The following is a 6,508-nucleotide window of genomic DNA, read 5'->3' as shown; positions in this document are numbered from 1 at the left end:
GCCTGCCTGCCGCGCCGGCTTCTCGGCACAGCTCGCGCCCGGCCGCGCTCCGGGCTGGGGCATGGCCCCCCGACTCATGCGGCCGCTGTCGCCGCCGCACCGGCTCCCAGCTGTCCCGGCTCTCCCGTAGGGGGCCCAGCAGTGGCCGCCGCCGCCGCTCCGCTCCCAGTACCTTAAGAGCGTCCGCAGGACGCTTCCGCGCGCGTCACCGCGGCGCGCCCCGCGGCTTCTGACCCGGCGGGAGGGGCCCGGAGGGCCGCGAGGCTTCGACGCGGCCCCGGCGGCTGCGCCTGCGCGGGCTGAGGCGCCTGCCACCGCGCATGCTCCCCCATGCGCTGCCGGCCGCCCCGACGCCGGGCTGCACTTCGGTGTCAGGAGGCCCCGGGCGGGAGAGGCCAGGAGTGAGCGGCGGGACGCGTCGTGGCCTAGAGGAGGAAGGCGGCCTTCAGTGTGGAGGGCGCTAAAGTGTTTGGGCAACTTTCAGTGACGCTCGGCTTGGAGCGTCGCCTTCCGCGGGCCGGGTTTACGGGCTGTAGAGCGAGGAATGTGGGCAGAGGGAGTGATGCTGCGGCTTCTCCGGGCGAAGTGCGTCGCAACCCGCCCGGAGCGCGCGGGCTTGGGCCTTCGGTGTGAGCCAAGTTGACTCCAGGGCTGGGAGTTACCGCCCCGACACTCCGGGAGCTGATGGGACTGGCGACCGGGTTCAACTCGACCCAGTGGAGCAGGCGCAGCCCAGTGTGTGTTCTTGGATTATGTTGTTGCCATACAGTCAGTTCCCTACTCCTGCAGAGTAGAACTGTTCCATAGGATTTTCAAGGCTGTGACCTTTTGGAAGTAGATTGCCAGGGCTTCGATCACGTTCGAACTCCTGCTAAGAATTTGCATTTCCACCCCAGATATACTGAATCCGAATCTACATTTTAACAAGATCCCTAGGTGATTCTTATGTATAATAAATTTTGAGAACCAATGCTGTGCTAGTGGTTCTCAGAATTGGTCCCTGACTAGCAGTATCAGCCTGGCCTAGGAACTTGTTAGAAATGCAAATTCTTAGCATAGGTTCCAGTGGGAACTAATTCCAAGCCCTGCCTATGAGAAACAGCTGGGTGGTTTGAACTGGCAACTTTCCGCTAGTCGAGCGCTTAACCATTTGCGGCACATAGGGACTCCTGTCTTGGATTGTATTTTTTTCAAATAGAAATTTTGATTTAAGAGCAAATGGGAAGGGAAAATATGAACAGACTTCAAAAATCAGAAGGTGAAATATTTCATCTCTGGGGAGAGGGGCCAAGGAGTAGCCTCTAAAGAGGAGAAGCAATCATGGGTGCAAAAGGCATTAATCAGTGCAGGGCCAAAAATAGGAGGAATGATATAGCATGGGCAGTTCAGAAACCTCCAGGTAGTTCGGGATGGCACTTGCAGGAATAGTTGAGTAGCAGGGCATTTTATTGAAAGATGAAACTAGAAGAGGTATGCTGAAGACCAGATCATGAAAGAACCATATTATCAAACTTAGGGAGATGGTGCTTGGTCCACATGGAAAGATCTTGTTAGCTGTCTTAAGTCAGCCCTGGAAGACCATGTGACCAGTTGCAGAAACAGAGCTGTAATAGTTATGAGTATGTTTATATTAGCCAAATATTTTTTGTTTTCTTCCCTCTTATTCCTTATCATTGAACATAAGATGTATTAATAGTTGACTTTATACTTCAAAATTTAAGTTACAGGATGTTAAAAAAGAAGATTCAACATCATTCAAGGACTTGGCAGCCTCATCTGGAAAATGGTCAATGTGTTTGTATGCAGGATAGTTGTATTGTGTGGAAGTATGACTTTACTAGCCAGCCCCCACAATCATATAAGCCAATTCCTTGTAATAAATTTCTTAATATATGTGTCCTACTGGTTCTACTTCTGTGGTTGAACCCTGACTGATAGAACATGTACTGGAAGGGGATAGAAAGCTCACAACTGAATAGTTCCACACATTTTGAACTCATTTGTTAAACATAAAGATACAACATCTTTTAGATGGAAGAATCAACATAAGGAATGTGGAAATTTATCGACAGAATTTCAAGAAAAACTTGAATAATTCATAGCTGGGATTTTGAAATAAGTATCATTAACAAGTGGAAATACTGATGTTCTTCTTTCATTTGGGCTTGAATAGCTTTGTAAACTAGCCTTTTTTCAGCCATGACAGCTATTAAAATCAAGTGACCCTATGTACAACGGAATGAAAAACTCTGGTCCTGCACCATCCTCACAATCATTGCTATATTTGAGCCCATCATTGCAGCTACTGTGTCAATCTGTCTTATCAAGGGTCTTCCTCTTTTTTGCTGTCCTCTACTTTACCAAACATGATGTCCTTCTCCAGGGACTGGTCTGTCCTGATAACATGCCCAAAATAAGTGAGACAAAGTCTCACCATCCTCACTTCTAAGCAGCATTCTGGTTATACTTCTTCCAAGACAGATTTGTTTGTTCTTCTGGCAGTCCATGGTATATTCAATATTCTTTGCCAACACCATAATTCAAAGGTATCAGTTCTTTGGTCTTCCTTATTCGTTGTCCAGCTTTCACATGCATATGAGGTGATTGAAAATATCATAGCTTGGGTCAGGCGCACCTTAGTCCCCAAAGTGACATCTTTGATTTTTAACACTTGGAAGAGGTCTTTTGCAGCAGATTTACCCAATGCAATATGCCATTTGATTTCCTGACTGCTGCTTCCATGAGTGTTGATTGTGGATCCAAGTAAAATGAAATCCTTGACAACTTCAATCTTTTCTCCATTTATCATGATGTTGCTTATTGGTCCAGTTGTGAGGATTTTTGTTTTCTTTATGTTGAGGTGTAATCCATGCTGAAGGCTGTGGTCTTTGATCTTCATCAGTAAGTACTTTAAGTCCTCTTACTTCTCAGCAGGCAAGGTTGTGTCATCTGCATATCACAGGTAGTTAATGAGTCTTCTGCCAATCCTGATGCCACCTTCTTCTTCATATAGTCCAGCTTCTTGGATTATTTGCTCAGCATACAGATTGAATAAGTATGGTGAAAGGATACAACCCTGGTGCACACCTTTCCTGATTTTTAAACCACACAGTATCCTCTTGTTCTGTTCAAATGTCTGCCTCTTGGTCTGTGTACAGGTTCCACATGAGCACAATTAAGTGTTCTGGAATTCCCATTCTTCACAATGTTATCCATAACTTGTTATGATCCACACAGTTGAATGCCTTTGCGTGGTCAATAAAACAGAGGTAAATATCTTTCTGGTATTCTCTGCTTTCATTCAAGATCCATCTGACATCAGCAATAATATCCCCGGTTCTACATCCTCTTCTGAATCCAGCTTGACTTTCTGGCCGTTCCCTGTCGATGTACTGCTGCAACCGTTTTTGAATGATCTTCAGCAAAATTTTACTCGTGTGTGGTATTAATGATATTGTTCAATAATATCTGCATTCTGTTGGATCACCTTTCTTTGGAATGTGCACAGATATGGATCTCTTCCAGTCAGTTGGCCAAGTAGCTGTCTTCCAAATTTCCTGGCATAGATGAGTGCATGCATCCAGCACTGCATCCCTTTGTTGAAACATCTCAATTGGTATTCCATCAATTCCTGGAGCCTTGTTTTTGGCCAATGTCTTCAGTGCAGCTTGGACTTCTTCCTTCAGTACCATTGGTTCTTGATCATATGCTACCTTCTGAAATGGTTGAACATTGACCAATTCTTTTTGGTACAGTGACTCTGTGTATTCTATCTGCTTTTGATGCTTCCTGTGTCGTTCAATATTTTGCTCGTAGAATCCTTCAATATTGCAACTTGAGGGTTGAATTTTTTCTTCAGTTCTTTCAGCTTGTGAAATACTGAGCATGTTCTTCCCTTTTGGTTTTCTAACTTCAGGTCTTTGTACATTTTATTATCATACTTTACTTTGTCTTCTTGAGTGGCTCTTTGAAATCTTCTGTTTAGCTCTTTTACTTCATCATTTCCTCCATTTGCTTTAGCTGCTGTATGCTCAAGAGCAAGTTTCAGAGTCTATTCTGACATCCATGTTTGGTTTTTTCCTTCCTGTCTTTTTAATGACCTTTTGCTTTCTTCATGTATGATGTCCTTCCACTAAGTACATCTAGAGTATCTGCACATTATGTATAAAACAAACATAAGACTGTGAAAGGAAAGAAGAAGGCAGACTAGCTAGTAAAGTTGGTGTCCAAGGAATGACATGGTGGTGAGTTCTCTGGGTTTTCTTTTTACCTCGTGTATCCTAGACTTGGAGCTAAAGAATCGGGCAATCAGAAATGCCAACAAGCCCAGATGACAAAAGCCTACTCTCTCTAGCCACATTACCAGCAGACGGGCAGCCTAGTAAGACAGAAAACTTTTGAACAGGAAGCACTCTACCCTAGCTGAACATCACAGAAAAAACTGTGGTCACCACCCACACCCACAGCAGAAAAGGCCAGTGGGGAGCCTAGACTTCCACCCTTGCAAAGCTGTAATGAAGTACCCCACCACCCCCACCAGGGTAGTGTCAGAGAAGGCCAAATAGGGAGCCAGGACTTTCATCCCAACTGGCCAGTATCAACAGCTCTCCTACCCCCAGTGGAGACCATGTGGGAGACCAGACCAGATATCCACTCCCGCAACCACCAAAAATGAGATGTCTGTCCTACTTCCCCCCTGAGGTAGTAGAGAGTCAGGACTTTGACCACTGCCAAGTGGTAGGTAACAAGGCTACCCTCATCACAGTGTCAGTGGAGAGTCAGAACTCCCATCCCCACCCAGCCATAACCACAAATCGTCTCCTGCAGATGTCAATGGAGGCCTGGTAAGAAACCTGGACTTCTACCCCACCTGGCAGTAAAGAGGTGGCAAGCCCCCCTCCTCTGCAGGAGCTGTGTCAAAGTCAAAACTAGATGTAAATAAGATCTAAAGTTTCATAACATAATACAAAAATATCCAAGTTCTATTAAAACCTATATATGTACAACCCAGCAGTTGCACTCCTGGGCATTTATTCCAGAGAAATGAAACCTTTCATTCACATAAACCCTATACATGAATGTTTATAGTATCATTATTCACAATAGCCAAAAACTGGAAACAACCCAGGTATCTTTCAATGAGTGAATGATTAAATAAACTGATACATGTCATGTGTGTATGTTTTAGTTTCAAAATAAAATATTTTAATTAAAAAGAGATTCAAACTCTAAACTGTCTTTGTTCATGGTGGCATGATTGCCTGTGTAGCAAATCCCAAAGAAACAAACCCCTGGAGCCTTCCTATATACCAGCAATGAACAACGAATATGAAATTAAAACACTACCATTTAGAATAGCACCCCAAAAATGAAATACTTAGGTATAAATCTAACAAAATATGTACAGAATATGCAAAAAACTAAAAAGCTCTGATAAAATCAAATAAGATCTAAATAAATGGACGGATACTCCATGTTCAGGGCTTAGAAGACTTTTTTTCTCTCTAAATTTTATTTTGTTGTTGTTGAAAATATACTCAGCAAAACATAAACCAATTCAACAGTTTCTACATGTACAATTCAATGACATTGATTACTTTCTTCGAGTTGTGCAACCATTCTCACCCTCCTTTTCTGAATTGTTCCTCCCCCATTAACATAAACTCATTGCCACCTAAGGTTCCTATCTAATCTTTCAAATTACTGTTGTCAATTTGATCCCATACAGGTAGTTCTTAAAAGAGCATTATGCTAAGGCAGACCTTTTTTTTTTACTAGTTAAGCTAAACTATTGTTTGGTTTTAAGATGACTTCAGGGGATATTTTTCATTTAAGGTTCAAAGATTATCTCAGGGCAATAATTTTAGGGGTTCATCCACCCTCCATGGCTCCAGAAAGTCTAGAGTCCATGAGAATTTGAAATTCTGTTCTGCATCTTCTTCCTTTTGATCAGGATAGTTCTATGGAATCTTTGACCAGAATGTTCGGTAATAGTAGCCGGGCACAATCCAGTTCTTCTGGTGCCATGGCAAAGGAAACAGTTGTTCATGGAGGCAATTAGCCACACATTCCATATCTTCCTCCTATTCCTGACACTCCCTCCTCCTCTGTTGCTCCAAGTGAATAGAGACCAATTGTTGTGCCTTGGATGACCACTTGCAAGCTTTTAAGACCCCAGGCACTATGCAAAGAACTAGGAGGTAGAACAGAAGGACTAAACACGTTATTAGGCCAATTGACTGGGATGTTCCATGAAACCATGACCCTAAACCTCCAAACCAATGAGCCAAATCCCAAGAGATGTTTGGCTGTACATAAGCAGCCTCAGCAGCTACTCTTTTTTGGTCGTTGTAACTGACTATTTTTAAGCTGTCAATTCTTCCAAATTAATCTGTAGATTCAATGTGATCCTAATCAAAATCAAAATCCAGCGAGCTATTTGGTTGATAATGACCAACTGATTCTAAAGTTTATACGGAAGGACAAAAGACCCAGAATAGCCAATACA

The sequence above is a fragment of the Trichechus manatus genome, unplaced genomic scaffold, assembly GCF_000243295.1.
Source record: "Trichechus manatus latirostris isolate Lorelei unplaced genomic scaffold, TriManLat1.0 scaffold00116, whole genome shotgun sequence".
NCBI classification, from domain to species: Eukaryota; Metazoa; Chordata; class Mammalia; order Sirenia; family Trichechidae; genus Trichechus; species Trichechus manatus.
This window is presented reverse-complemented; position numbering follows the sequence as displayed.